The 14777-nt window shown below is 39.3% G+C and overlaps 1 long non-coding RNA gene and 1 pseudogene across 3 annotated transcripts in view; both read right to left on the reverse strand.

The window, feature by feature from the left end:
• Nucleotides 1–8480: 8480 nt before the first annotated feature.
• LOC105505100 lies at nt 8481–9401 on the reverse strand (annotated as a pseudogene).
• A 2981-nt stretch (nt 9402–12382) lies between these two features.
• Nucleotides 12383–14777, reverse strand: part of LOC105505046 — a 126348-nt gene continuing 123953 nt past the window's right edge. Inside the window, exons 3-4 of one of the 3 annotated variants that reach the window (XR_001000688.1) lie at nt 14635–14721; nt 12383–12601 (exon numbers count right to left, since the gene is read on the reverse strand). This is a non-coding gene — a long non-coding RNA (uncharacterized LOC105505046). Of the gene's footprint in view, nt 12602–14064; nt 14722–14777 lie in introns of those variants that run through there. The other 2 variants (XR_001000689.1, XR_001000687.1) reach the window with 2 other exon arrangements.

The raw sequence follows: 14777 nt of genomic DNA on the forward strand, positions 1-14777 counted from the left end.
AATGAATAAAATGTAGTACATGCAGACAATGGAATATTATTCAATGATAAAAAAGAAATGAACTAACAAGTCATGAAAATAGAGGGAGGAAAGCTAAATGCATATTACTAGATGAAAGAAAGCAATCTGAAAAGGCTGGTCACTGTGTGATTTCAACTATGTCACATCTGGAAAAAGCAAAACTATGAAGACAGTAAAAAGATCAGTGATTGCCAGGGATTGGGGATGAGGAGAGGGATGAACAGGTGGAGCACAGAGGATGTGGGGGCAGTGAAAATGCCCTGTATGATACTATAGTGATGGGTACATGACATTATACACTTATCCAAACCCACAGAATGTACAACACCAAGAGTGAACCCTAATGTAAACTATGGACTCTGGGTGATTATGTGTCAGTGTGGGTTTGTCAATTATAACAAATGTACAACTTTGGTGGGGAATGTTGATAAAAAGGGAGGCTATGCATGTGTCGGGATAGGGGATAAATGGAAAGCTTCGCTGTGACCCTAAAACTCCTGTTAAAAAAAGTCTTAAAAATAGATTATAGATGGGTGAAAGAACAAAATGATAAAAAGTGAAGCATGATAAAAATCTATCAAGAGGAATAAAACTATAAAGCATTACATAAGAGAAGTTTGGAAGGCTGTCTTAAATAAGTTTCAAATGCTTAACTGTAAAAAATTAAATTCCTGTTCATAAAAGGCTGTGTTAACAAAGTTAGAAAATAAGGAACAGATTGGGAGAAAAAATTTGCAATGCATGCAGTAATAGGAAGATTAGGAGCCAGAATACATACGAAGAATTCCTACAAATCAAACCACTCATAAAAATGGTTGAGGCAAGAAAGACAAACAGGGCACAAAAACAGAAATACAAGTACACAGATGCTTAAGTTCTAGTAATTAGAGAAATATAACAAGTTACACATTTTCAGTCACACTAACAAAATTAGAAGATTTGATATTATTCAGCGTTGGCAAGGTTGTGAAGAAATGGGCACTCATTTCAGGAAATCCAAATTGTACGAAGCTTTTGAAGGATAATTTCATAGCATCTATTAAAATATAAAATACGAATTTTCCTTGACACAGTAACTGAATTTCTGGCAATCTATTTTAATCTAAGGTGGTTAGTACACATAGCAAAGAGTCATATGTAATGATGGTTGATGCAGGATTGCTCTTAATGGTAACAAAATGGAAATATCTTAAATTTCCATTAATAGGAAGATTATAAAATAAACTATGGTGTAATCCACGCACTGGATATGCAGCAATTTTTTAAAATTGGAGAAATCTCTTTATACCAGCGTTCAACTGGGAGCAGTTTTGCCCACCAGTGGATATTTGGCAATAAGTATCTAGAGACATTTTTTGTTGACATGACTGGCAGAGGGATGAGTGCTACTGGCATCTATTGAATGGAGGCCAGGCATGGTGCTACACACCTTACAATGCACAGGACAGCACCCTCCCAACAAAAAATTATCTATCCCCAAATGTCAATCCTGCCAAGGCAGAGAAACCTTGCCTTATGCTAACATAGAAAGAACTCTCAGTCATCACGTTAAGTGAAACAAAACAAGCCAAACAACAGTACATGTAGTACTAACCCATCTCAGAAAAACGAAATTAAAATTTTCAAACCTGCACATTATATTTATGTATCAATATTATTTTTTAATCAGAAAGAATAGACACTAAAATATTAATCTCTGGGACAAAGAAAGAGTGACTATAAAGTCAGAAAGAGTGAATATAAAATATAAAGTCAGAAAGACAATGATGCCATATTTTTCTGGATAGTTTGAAATCTCCCCACCAATCACACATTAAAGTACTTTTGTATAATTAAAAGAAGAAAATTTAAAATATAGGAGCCTATATCCCATTCATTCTGAGAGAACTGAATTAAGTTCTTACTTTCTCCCCTGAGCTTTGAAACCTCTGATGTAACCATTCCCTATTCTTGTGTCTCATGATCTGGGTAGCAGGGATGGTATTAACTTTTGTTTCAGTCATGGTTATGATTTAAAGGTACTGAAATTCCTTAGAATACCATTGCTATTATGGGCTGAATTGTGTCCCCTCATGAATTCATGTTTCAGTATCAACTCCCAGTACTTCAGAAGGTAACCATATTTGGAGATGAGGTTTTTAAAGAGGTGATTAAGTTCAAATGAGGCTGTTAGGGTGGGGCCCTAATCCAATATGGCTTGTATCTTCCTAAGAAGAGGAGGAGACACCAGGGATGAGTGGCCACAAAAGGCCATGCACACAGTAACAAGGGGTTCCTCTGCAAGCCAAGAAGAGAAGCCTTGGAAGAAACCAAACCTACCCCCACCTTGATCTTGGACTTCCAGTCTCCAGAGCTGTGAGAAAATAAATGTCTGTTTATTGTTTATAATAATTGTTTATAAATGTTCCACCATCCAGTCTGTAGGGTTTGGTATGGCAGCCCTAGCAAACTAATAGAGTTGCTATGTAAGAATATAGTAAAAATAAAATTATTGGTGCCTATTCTATTCTTTCCATGAGGGGCTAAACACAAGAAGTGACCAAAAGTCACTGAGCTAGTTCATTTCTCAATTGAGGAGATGAACAGAGTTAGTGAAAGCAAATCCATACTTCTAGGTGACAACTGTCTTGCATTCCTGTTACTGGTACTCTGAAGTTATTGACCACAATTTTTGTGACAGATCCTCCTAGCATGCTCTCTGTGGCTTCTCTTCTCTCTACCAATTACCTGCTAACACAGGCACTGGCTGTGCATCTGCACTTGCAGGCATCAAAGGAGCTGATGTCACAGCACACAACAAACCCTGGAGAGCTGGGACTGAGATGTGTGTTTGACTAAAGATTACAGGGAATTGATCACCTTTTTCTTTTTTTCCCCTTTGTATTTCCCATAGATAAATGGCTCCTTCTTCACAGGGAAAAATAAGAGGAAAACAGCAGTGGAGAGGAGAGACTACAAAGACCTATAGATCAGGGTCAAGAAGAGTAATAGAAATACCCAAGATTAAAGGGAAAGCCAAATGCCATTGGAACTCTGAAAGGCAACCTCTCAAATCACCTTTGCCAACCTGGAGTGACTATGTTGAAATGAAATAGCTCATGACAGGCTTAGACAGAGAGAAGGCCTGAGACTGTACCTTGAGTTCTCCAGGTCCTCAGTGTGACATGCAAGTAACCCCTCAATGTCCTCTGTCCCAGAGGGAATAGCTGAGGTTGCAGGCTAGTGAGGTGGCCTGGCACATAAGCACAGATAGAGAAGTGATGCCGAGAATGTGAGCAGAATGACTGACTGTCAAGCTGGGGCTAAATGACAGTCACAGCCAAACCTCAGGGATCCAGAGCATCAGTGAAAGCAGAGGTGGGGAAGGAAGACATCATCAGGAACAGTCCAGAAATCTAGAGCCCACTGCACTATTCACGCTGGGCACCAGATGATGTCAGTGATACAGGCAGCGAGGCCAAGGTCTCTCCCCACAAACAAGCAGGACAGGAGACATTGGTGGTGAGGACTCAGTGGATTTGCACCTGTTCCAGCGTCCAGGCTTCTAGTTCCCACCCGCCACTGTGACAACACTTAAGTCGCCTCCTGCACCTACCTGCCACCCTGGGAAGGAAGAGAGGGAGGCAGGGGTATCACCTGTATGAAAAGAAATAGCTCTGAGAGAGAGTGTGAACTTTGAATGGCTTGAATATTTATCTAATGAGGCTGTTCTCACCAGTAGTGTCTTAATTATCTTTAACTGTAAAGTTTACATTTTTACCTCATTAGCACAAAAAGAGATCACAATGCAAGATAAAATCAGTTACAGAAAAATTTCAAAGCTCCTTTTATTTCCCACATGAGTTATGCTGTATATTTCTACTCCCCCTTCCTACATTTTAGAATTTTTTTTATAAGTAAAGCATAAAGGTAAAGGGCCCTCTAGCAATCTACTAGAAAGACCACTTTCTAGAATAATGACGCATGCCACTCTCTGGCAGCAAGCACTCGGGTAAGGTGGGTGGGACCAGCATACCTCTATGATGGAGGATTGCTGTGTGTGCAAGAAGCAGAGCCATCCTCAGCACAGTGTGAGGGAGGAGGGGCTATGGCAGGGCACAGACAGAGAAGAACAGACTTGGAAATTCACATTCCAAGTAGAGTCCCTGAACCTTAGCTTCTATTAGTTTTGGGGGAGTTTTGGTTTCTTGGTGGTTTTCTTTGTCTTGCTGCTTGATCAAGAGAAGTACAGAATGTATCAAAAGAGGATAAGTGAAAGGTTTTCATCCTTGCTTATTAAAGTAACTATATATCTTTAATGCACCCTTCAATATTCTAAGGGTAACAGCATATTGCTTGATTTGCATGCTCTTGATTTCCATTTGAATGTATCATTATGGCTATAAGTAGATGCAGAAGCTTAAGTTAATTTTATTGTTAATGCCTCAAGGCATTTTTAGGAAAAGTGCACAAAGCTTTTAAAAATCCAATCAATTATATAGAACCTTAATTTACTTCCCGTTACACCTTCAACTGAGGAAGGACATAAAGTGCTCATGAATTTAGCTCTTGCTTTTATCACCAATTGAATAAGTATTTGACTTACTGAAATGGACAAAACACACTCTTGGAATGTTATTTATGTGCTAACAATCCTTCATTAGTTTTATAAAGAATTATATCTTGACTAAAATGGATACGAAGCTTATAAACTGTCCTATTAATCTACAAATAATGATAACTTGTAGGCATATATTATGTCAAGCTCGTGTCAACAGAAATGAAAGTTTGTCTGGAATCATTCTATAAAAACCTCTATTACTCCCTCTACCCTCTAGCCACAGAATCTTGACTGCAATCGTCAGCACATATTCCAACTCAGTTAATTTTGTGTAATAAACTCTGAGAGAGGTGGGGATTAAATAAGTATTCTATAAAAATAAACAAAGATAAATTATGGTTCTATAATCTATCATGTGATTAAATATACATGATAGATTATAGAATAATAATTGCATACAGCTTAAACTTCAATTTATTCACTTGTAATTCAAATGAGACTGGCCACACTGGGCTTCCCTCGTCTCCTCCCAAATGTACCTTGAAGTCAGACCTGATATTGATATAGGAGCTAGAAAGAAATTATTTAGGAAGTTAGTGAGGGTAAGAGAGTCCTTGGTAAGGTTTCCTTTTAATAAAAAACAGCCCCCAAATAATTTCTTTTCTAACAAAAAGCAACCTGAAAAATCAAGCTGCAAGCACAGATAAGCAAGTGAAAAGCTTGCACAGGTAAATGCCGACAGCTGTGCCAATAGGAAAAGGCTACCTGGGGGCTAGGCATGTTCAGTATAGCAGCTCCATCTTCCCTTTCGTCAACCACATGTACAGTAAGGAACAGACAACATGGTGCTGGCCAGGTAGAGAATCCATCTGCATAATAAAAGATTACGGTGGGGTGACCAGCTTCTTCGCACACTATGTAAATACCATACCTGGTCCAACCAATCTTTGGGCCCTATGTAAATCAGACACTACCTCCTCAAGCTCCTCTATAAAACCTCATGCATTTGACCACAAAACCAGAAGACCCACTCGGGAATACCCCTCTCTCTCTCTGCAGGAGAGAGAGTTATTCTCTTTCCTTTTTTTCACCTATTAAACCTCAACTCTTTTTTTTTTTTTTTTTGAGTCGAAGTCTTGCTCTTGTCCCACAGGCTGGAGTGCAATGGCGCGATCTCGGCTCACTGCAACCTTCACCTCTAGAGTTCAAGTGATTCTCCTGCCTTAGCCTCCCGAGTAGCTGGGATTATAGGCAACTGCCACCACTCCTAGCTAATTTTTGTATTTTTAGTACAGATGGGGTTTCACCATGTTGGCCAGGCTGGTCTTAAACTCCTGACCTCAAGTATTCTGCCTGCTCAGCCTCCCAAAGTGCTGGGATTACAGGTGTGAGCCACCACACCTGGCCAAACCTCCACTCTTAAACTCATTTCCTGTGTATCTGCGTCCTCGATTTCCCTGGCAGGAGACAACGAACCTCAGGTATTTACCCCAGACAAGGATGCAGCTTCAATATGTCATATCTAAACACACACACACACACCTCACTCCAAAAATAGGAGTCACTTTGGCTGAAGTGTCTATGTGGAAATGAAAAAGAGAGTTCTAACTACTCAGGAAGATAATCAGAAATGCTCTGCTTTAAACTGCTCTTCCTTTGCCCCCAATTTCCTCTCCCACTTCAGTTGCTTAAAATTCTTCTCCACATCTGTAGCCAACTCACTGCTACCAGTACTACCTTCCCCAACCTCTCAATCTACTTTCATTAAATTAAGCAATGTAGTAGATCCTTAACTTCCCCAGTTTGTATCCTCACTCACCATCCACCTCAGCAAATAAAAGTATGCTTTCAGGGTCCACCCTTATTAGAATGCAAGAGGAGATTTTGAACCACAAATGCTTTGTTGCAGATACGGAAACTTGACCTTTACTCACCCTCAAACACACTCACCAAATACTGCTCACCTATAGAACAATAAAAAATTAGGGGCAAAGGAAGAGCAGTTTATTGGTATTAGTTGATTAGCACCCAGCTCTTCCCTCCTGGGGAACTAGGGAAGCCAAGGAACTGACCTAGTACTACTCTGTTTGGCCTCAGGTTTGGTTAGTCATCTACTTTTTTTCCATCTGCAAACCTTGTCTGCATTCGACACCAATGATATTGTCCATAAGTATCTATTGTAATAATCACTGCTCTCTTTTTTTTTTTCATGGTAAAGATGCCATAGCATTTTATTACCATTACAAAAGTCAACCAATTATATCTTCACTGAAATATCTGCACTGAATGATGATTCAACATATGAGGCAAAGAGGGATGTCTTTGGAGAAGGCACTTAAGATAGAACATTAGAAAATCTTACCGTTGGCTAAAAAATGAGCTCGTTCAACCTGGCTGGAGGTGTGTGAGGGCTGTTCCTTCTCACCGTGGCCTGACTAAAAACCAGTGGCATTAAGAAAGCGTCACATTCTCAAGTCTGGGGGTGGCTCAGTGTGGTGGTGCTGCTCTCGAAAGCCCTGTGTCTGTAAACACATCCATTCTCACAGGATCAGTTTCTCCAAGTGCTGGTTCCAAAAATAGGCTCAGGGCTGGCAGAAATCATTCAGGAAGCTCCTTGAAGGCCCTCTCCTTATCTTCTCAGTTTGACTTTCACTTTGTCCCAGCTACTGTAAGTGACTTTGGCTTCCAAAGGTCACTAGCAACTTCTACTTTTGCTAATATCTTTGGTTTTCCATGGCACTGGTTGTGACCATCTGTTAGACTAGTGGCCTCCAATTAACTGCACCTCCACTTCACACCCTTTTGTTGAATCTGGGCTGGGCTTGTGACTTGTTTAATAAGTGGAGGGCATACTCCAGCGCTCTTCTAATTAGAAACATTCATCATCGTCATCATCCAATAGAGGGCAGTAGAAGGGACACTGAGACAAATCTGGATTTAAGTCTTCAGAAGGACTGGCCACTTCTGCTTTTGAGCTCTTGGGAGTTGTGAACTGCAAGTGAGATGTCTAGTTACCCTGCCAGCCAGGCCACTGAAAGAGACTACACAGAGAAAGAGAGACTCAGGACTGCAGGCAGAGAGAGAACCCCAGCCATCCCGGTCTCTCCGCCGACCTGCTGACCATATTGAGTGGCCACCTGCAGGCTGGCAGAGGAACAGCCCAGCTGAGCCCAGCTCAGATTGAAGAACAGTTGGGGGTGGGGTTGTTTTCAGGCCCTAAACTTTTGGGGTAAGTCTGTGAGCAACATTTGACAACCAAAAACACTAGTCATTCATAAATGCCTTTTTTTCTAAGTACAAGACAATTACTCAAATGCAAAGAAAATATGGCAAACGTTTCCCCATCACAACCTTCTCAGTCAATAGTCGAACTATAATTGGTCATCGGCTGGAAAAAAAAAAAAAGAAGCCACACCTCTTATTTAATTCATAAATAGCCATGATTCTTTTTCTATGACTCTTTAATGCCAATGCAAAGGTAGACCAGTCAGCTTCTGGCAGTCTCAGGCACTGGCTTAATTCTCATTTAGCCAAAAATAGAAGCCATCAAAATGAACTATCCACTACTGGATACATCATGGTAAATGAGATTGTTTTCACTTTTCTAGGATGTTGTTACTTAATTTTCCCAAATCATTTCTTCTTATCTTCCCCTACAATGAAAAAAAAAATTAAACTGGTTAAGGTTATAAAAAGAAAAAAAAATGCCTATAACTAGAATTTGAATCCCCATAATCTGCACAATATGGCACACAATTTAACTGCTTCCTCAATTTAAAACAAAATTCTGTAAAATATAACATCTACATTGTAGAGATGATTTCTTCTTATCTGAAGAAATGAGTAATTGGGAAGCAGGTACTTAGGGAGAGGGTGAAAGTCCACATCTATTTCTATGCTGAAGTTTTGGCAGGTTTTCTCATCTTAAACGTTTCTGCTGTTGCACCAGGCCCACATTTTCATAGACTCTAGCACTGTCTTCTCTCATTTCTGCACAGGGTGGCATTGGAGTATAAGGCAGGAGGGTGCTATGATCTCCACTCGTCTGGTCCACTACAGAATACTTAATGTTTGTATATTCGTGCCCTTTCCTCTTGCTTTTCTGCTCTTCCTCAATCCTGCGCTGTAGTGTTTCAATATAATACTGGACCGCCATATAGATAAATCAGTACTGTGCTTCTGTCTGGACCATCCCTGACCTCTGAGACTACACCACGTGGATAGTTTTGGGAACATCAATGTTGCAGTCAACACCTTTCTCTCTGATTATGTCAATAAGAATATCAATCACAATGAAGGACCCTGTCCGGCCAATGCCAGCACTGCAGTGTACCACAACTGGCCCTGCATCCATGATGCTCCCCTGCTTATGGTGCACCTCCTCCAGGAAATCCAGCATGCCCCCGGGGTCGCTGGGCACTCCGTGGCCCAGCCAGGTCCGAAAGTGGTATTGCCAGACCATTCTCTCCATATTCCCTTGTCCAACCTTTGAAAGTTTAAGTTCTCTTAGCTTATAGTCATGAGTGGCACTTTCTTTGACGTTCCTACCACACATGATGCCATATGCTTTTAGAGCATACTCATCAGGCCAATATTTGACACATTTACTCTCTCTTCTCTCCATTTCTTTCCTTGTCATGACAATCACCTGGGAGTCTTCTTGGAACACCATCCGCCAAAAGTTGTTCACCGTGTTTTGCAGGCAGCCTTGTGTGGCAATGTAACTCTTTTTAGGCTTTGAATTGTTGCACTTGCTTTCAAATTTAGGCACGGTTATAGTTGCATTGACATAATCTGAAACAGGCTGACTGGGATCACCATTGTGTAGGACCACCAAGGATTACCCAAGACTGAGTAATTAATTAAGAAAACAGAGGTTTCATGGACTCACAGTTCCACATGGCTGGGGAGGCTTCACAATCATGGTGGAAGGTGAAAGGCATGTCTTACACGGTGGCAGGCAAGACGGAATGAGAGCCAAGTGAGAGCAGAAACCCCTCTTATAAAACCATCAGTTCTTGTGAGGGAAAGCAGAAACCTCTTAAAAAACCATCAGTTCTTGGGAGGCTTATTCATTACCACAAGAACAGTATGATTTGCCTCCATGATTTATACAGAACAAAAAATATTTCCTCTCTTTGATCAAAAGCAGAAACCTCTCTTAAAAAACCATCAGTTCTTGGGAGGCTTATTCATTACCACAAGAACAGTATGATTTGCCTCCATGATTTATACAGAACAAAAAATATTTCCTCTCTTTGATCAGTTAAAATCTCTATGAAATAGTCTATTTACCAACATTAAATAATCAACAGAAGTAATTACCTAGGTGTTTTCCCTTTAGCTATTTCATTCACTTTTTCCTGGGATACTGAGGTCATGGAAATAACCAATATTTTTGTGGTGAAAAACAGGGAAGGCTCCTTCTAGCAATCCAAATCAATCATCCCAAATATCTAGGGTTTCCTCAATTTGCCACAATGCAAAGATCCACACAAAAGGACCTAAATCGTACATGTAAATATTGACATTTATCACCCCAAATGTAAAATAACTGAGAGAGCTCTTAGCCTGATTATCTTCTAGTTATTGACCTAAAACTAATAGACAGTGGTCAGAAATTCTCACACCTGAGTATTTTGCTGGTATTTCAGAGGAACTAACAGTTTAAGATGAATTATTTTAATTTTTAAAGTTATCCACTTTGGGAGGCCGAGATGGGCGGATCACGAGGTCAGGAGATCGAGACCATCCTGGCTAACACGGTGAAACCCCGTCTCTACTAAAAAAAATACAAAAAACTAGCCGGGCGAGGTGGCGGGCGCCTGTAGTCCCAGCTACTCCGGAGGCTGAAGCAGGAGAATGGCGTGAACCCGGGAGGCGGAGCTTGCAGTGAGCCGAGATCGCGTCACTGCACTCCAGCCTGGGTGACAGAGCTAGACTCTGTCTCAAAAAAAAAAAAAAAAAAGAAAGAAAGTTATCAGTTTATGCCAAGGGTCACAATAGCTATGGATATCCAAACTCCTGGACCACACTCTCAGGCACTCTTTAAAGCTGAACACTCTTGATATGGTTTGGCTGTGTCCCCATCCAAGTCGCATCTTCAACTGTAGCTCCCATAATTCCCATGTGTTGTGGGAAAGACCTGGTGGGAGATAATTAAATCATGGAGGCAAATCATACTGTTCTTGTGGTAATGAATAAGCCTCCCAAGAACTGATGGTTTTTTAAGAGGTTTCTGCTTTCCCTCACAAGAACTGATGGTTTTATAAGAGGGGTTTCTGCTCTCACTTGCCTCTCATTCCGTCTTGCCTGCCACCGTGTAAGACATGCCTTTCACCTTCCACCATGATTGTGAAGCCTCCCCAGCCATGTGGAACTGTGAGTCCATGAAACCTCTGTTTTCTTAATTAATTACTCAGTCTTGGGTATGTCTTTATTAGCTGCATGAAAAGGGACTAATACAACTCTACCCCTTAGTACCCAAACAAAACACACTAATAGTCAGAGGCCCATTTGATTTTCCTGTTATTTAACCCTGTCCTAGAGATAGCTTAAATTAGTTATGTCTCTGAATACCACTCAATTTCTACAACGACTACCCCCATGTTTTCTCACTGTCCAGTCTTTCATGATCTTCAGTCATTCAACATTTATATTTTCTTTTTACAAAGTAGTTGAAGTTTCATATGACTGTCAAAATCTGTCTCTGTTTGCACTGCTATAATAAAATACTGAGATTGGGTAATAAAAACTTATTTCTCATAGTTGGATGCTGGGGAGTCCAAGATCAAGGTGCAGGTAGATTCGGTGTCTGGTGAGAGCTGCGCTCTTGTTCCAAGACGGTTCCTGCGTGTTACTGCATCTTCACATGGCAAAAGGCGGGAGGGCAAAAGGGATGAATGCTGTGTACTTACGAGGCAGAAGAGATAGAAAAAGGCCAGGCAGCTTTCTGAAGTCTCCTTTATAATGGCATTAATCCCATTCATGAGGACAGAGCCCTCCTGGCCTAATTATAATAACTCCCAAAGCCCTCACTTCTTAACACCATCACCTTGGGGTTTAAGTTCCAACATATGACTTTTCAAGAGACATATATATTTAAACCATAGCAGAATCAAATGAATTGTTTTTTTTTTAATTTACATGCTTTTGAAATGCCTTTGAACATCATTTACAAACATGGCTCAAATGGAAGATATTCTAATAGATACTGAAGAATTTCAGTAGTTCCTGATTTGGTTACTTTTAGCTCTTAAATCATCAAGTTTGGTTACTTTTAGCTCTTAAATCATAGTTTTTCCTGTCAAAGAGTTTTCCTGCCAAAACGGTATGATTCTGACTCACCCAGAATAAAGTCCTTAAGTATTAAAGGATCAGTCCATTTACATAAATACAAATATGTGCTTAAGCAGAATACAGTAGCATAAAATGTGCAGCTTGTGGTGAAGCTTAAGGCTGATTTGCGGCATGAACACTGTTCTTTGTCCCAAATCTTTTCTGTTAATGTCAATGTCAATGTCAGTTTTGACTACAGAAGGGTCATTAAAGTATACTATATCAGCTAGTTTTGATGGGTAGAAATGTCAGAACAGTAGTAACATATTCTACTCATCTGCCCAGCAACTCGTTTCCTCAGAAGTCTTAAAGAGAGCAGGTTCATGAATAAAAATATATTCCAAAACTTTAGTTTCCTTTCCCAAGGGCTAACACACCTGGCCCAAAGAAGACTAATAATTCTATCCATGTAGATTTGCATATATTCAAGTTTCTAGAGCTAAGCACAATCCTGTTTGGAGCTTGAAGAAATCAAATAGTAAATATTTTCTGAATTGCTTTTATTGTTTTAAGTTTTTATTAAGAATTGGCACTTGAATTAGATTAGTTAGTAACATATGCTAATTTTTGCCCAGTCTGATCACACCAGCATTAATGAAACTGTAAGTCAAGGTAGATATTTTCAGGCTGTAGAACATGTTGTTTCAGTCTGTCTTCAGGTCATTTCTGCATAAGATGGCAGGTGCAAACACAGCAAACAGTCTACAATGGAAAAGAAGAATGGAAAAGGAGAATAGGAACTTGTTTTTCCTTAACAGGAAAAATCTCTTTTCTCATTTCTTCAGCTTACATAAAAATAATTTATTTCTATTTTTATAACATGTATTGCTTAATTATAAAAGCAATATCATCATCTAAGATTTAGAAAAATACAGAGGAAATATTTTTTAAAGGAAGAAATATAATCTATGGTCCCACCACTGGAATAACCAAGGTCTCTGAAGCCAGACAGAGCTGCGATGAAATTCTGACTCTGTCTCTCATGCAGTAGATGTGTGACTTTAGTGAAATTACAGTCTTCTCTGTGTTTTATTTTCCTCACATGCAAAAATAAATTGCCACCAATTTTTATGTATGATTCTTAAAGAAGCAAAACAAGCCTGATTCTTCTATGTATTAAAACCCAGTTGTTGTTCATCTGTATGTCTTGGCAACATTATGTAATATAATAATTCTTAGCAGAAAATGGACTCCCTAGTTCAAACCCTTATGCAACACTCTTTACCCCCTCAAATGTCAGTGTGGTTGATGGGAGGAGGGCAATAAATGGGGAAGACTGGCAAAAGAAGATCCTAGAAACCTTAGGCTCCAAACATTTCAAGTTCTTCTGTTCTTCAGAAGAGGATGTCCTCTTTGAAGTACCTAGTGGAAAATCACCATGACTGGAGCTCAAGTTCCATCAAAGAGACTGTTCCTTTTAGCTGGGACAAAGCAGTTTATTTTATGGCAGCTCTAACGTATTAAGGGACAGGTGCTCTATCCAAGGCTACAGAGGGAGCAAATCACTGTTAGGAATGTTAATGTCTAAACCTACTCGTCTAGTTTCCACTTCAAGAGACAGTCCCAACAACAGCAATTACTGCATCACCTCCGAAGAAACACACTCTTAAAATCTATTGCACTCACTACATTTGCATGTTTAATTCCTTCCAATACACAACTGGCATGGCTTTAAAGCGTTTGCCTGTGATTTTCAACTTCAAAATGATCTGAAAGTATTCACCCAGCCAATCAGTTTCTGACAGTGTGATTTTCCAGCTTGCCCAGAACAATCTCATTGTGCTCCTGTGAGTATTAAAAGTGCTTAGCCAAGAGTCTAGAGTATAGTAAGAACTGAATACATAGTAAGAACTCAATCTGTATGAGGTATGAAGTGTCTGTACTATGCACATTCGTCTATTTACAAACAAAAATTCTAGTGTATATGAAATTGGTTGGTATAATGAATATACAGGTTGGTTTTCTGGGGATTTGTTTTGGTGTTTTACTTTGTTTTTACATTAGGGAAACTGGCATAACCTTTTAAAACATCTTTTAAAGTATTTTTAAAGTCTACCTAATAATCCATAAATGGAAAGGTAACAGTTTTTTAACAGTGTCTTTATTATTTGAAGATTTGGGTAGTTTGTTTTTTTATATATAAATAAAACTACAGTGAACACTTATTTTAAAAATAATCTTTATCTGCAAATTTATTGCTCTATCTCTAATTATTTTCTTTCAGTTTCCACTTTAGTATATTTAACTTGCAATATTTTCTAAAAACCACACAATGCCGAAGAAAAACAAAATGCAAGTGGATGTAACATATTATTTGGAAGACTATATAACTTGCTTTCTATTAACTCAATAAATTTGCAACTGAAAAATAACTATCTCAAAATTAATTTTATTTCATGGGATAAAAGACATACTCAATTTAATAAGATGTTTGTTCAAGCAAGATGATGACTTTATATGCCACTAATTTAAATTAGAATAAGCTGTATGCAACAAAACATTGCAACTGGTATTTTTGTCTGGCATCCTAGAGAATGAGATATTTGTCAATTTATTTGGATAAAGGGTCAGGTCAAGGCAGCATTTCTCTTAAGACTAAATATTTAGGTTTTTATGCATTTATGGTGTTATGCTAGCTGATAGCAGATTAAAAACTAAGCTTATAAAGTCCACAGTTGCAAGCCTGTATCAGCAAGCAGGCTCTAGAATCCATCCGTAACTGTGATTCTTCTCACTCATAGATCCTCCTGCTCATTGCCATCCAGATACAACAGAAATTTATGCTCCTATCTCCCATGTGACATCTCAGCCACAGCCCCAGTCTAAAAAAGGAAGGAAAAGACTAATTTGCAGGCATTGCTTAGAAGAAAATGTTTTA

The sequence above is a fragment of the Colobus angolensis genome, unplaced genomic scaffold (assembly GCF_000951035.1).
Source record: "Colobus angolensis palliatus isolate OR3802 unplaced genomic scaffold, Cang.pa_1.0 Scaffold98, whole genome shotgun sequence".
NCBI lineage: Eukaryota > Metazoa > Chordata > Mammalia > Primates > Cercopithecidae > Colobus > Colobus angolensis.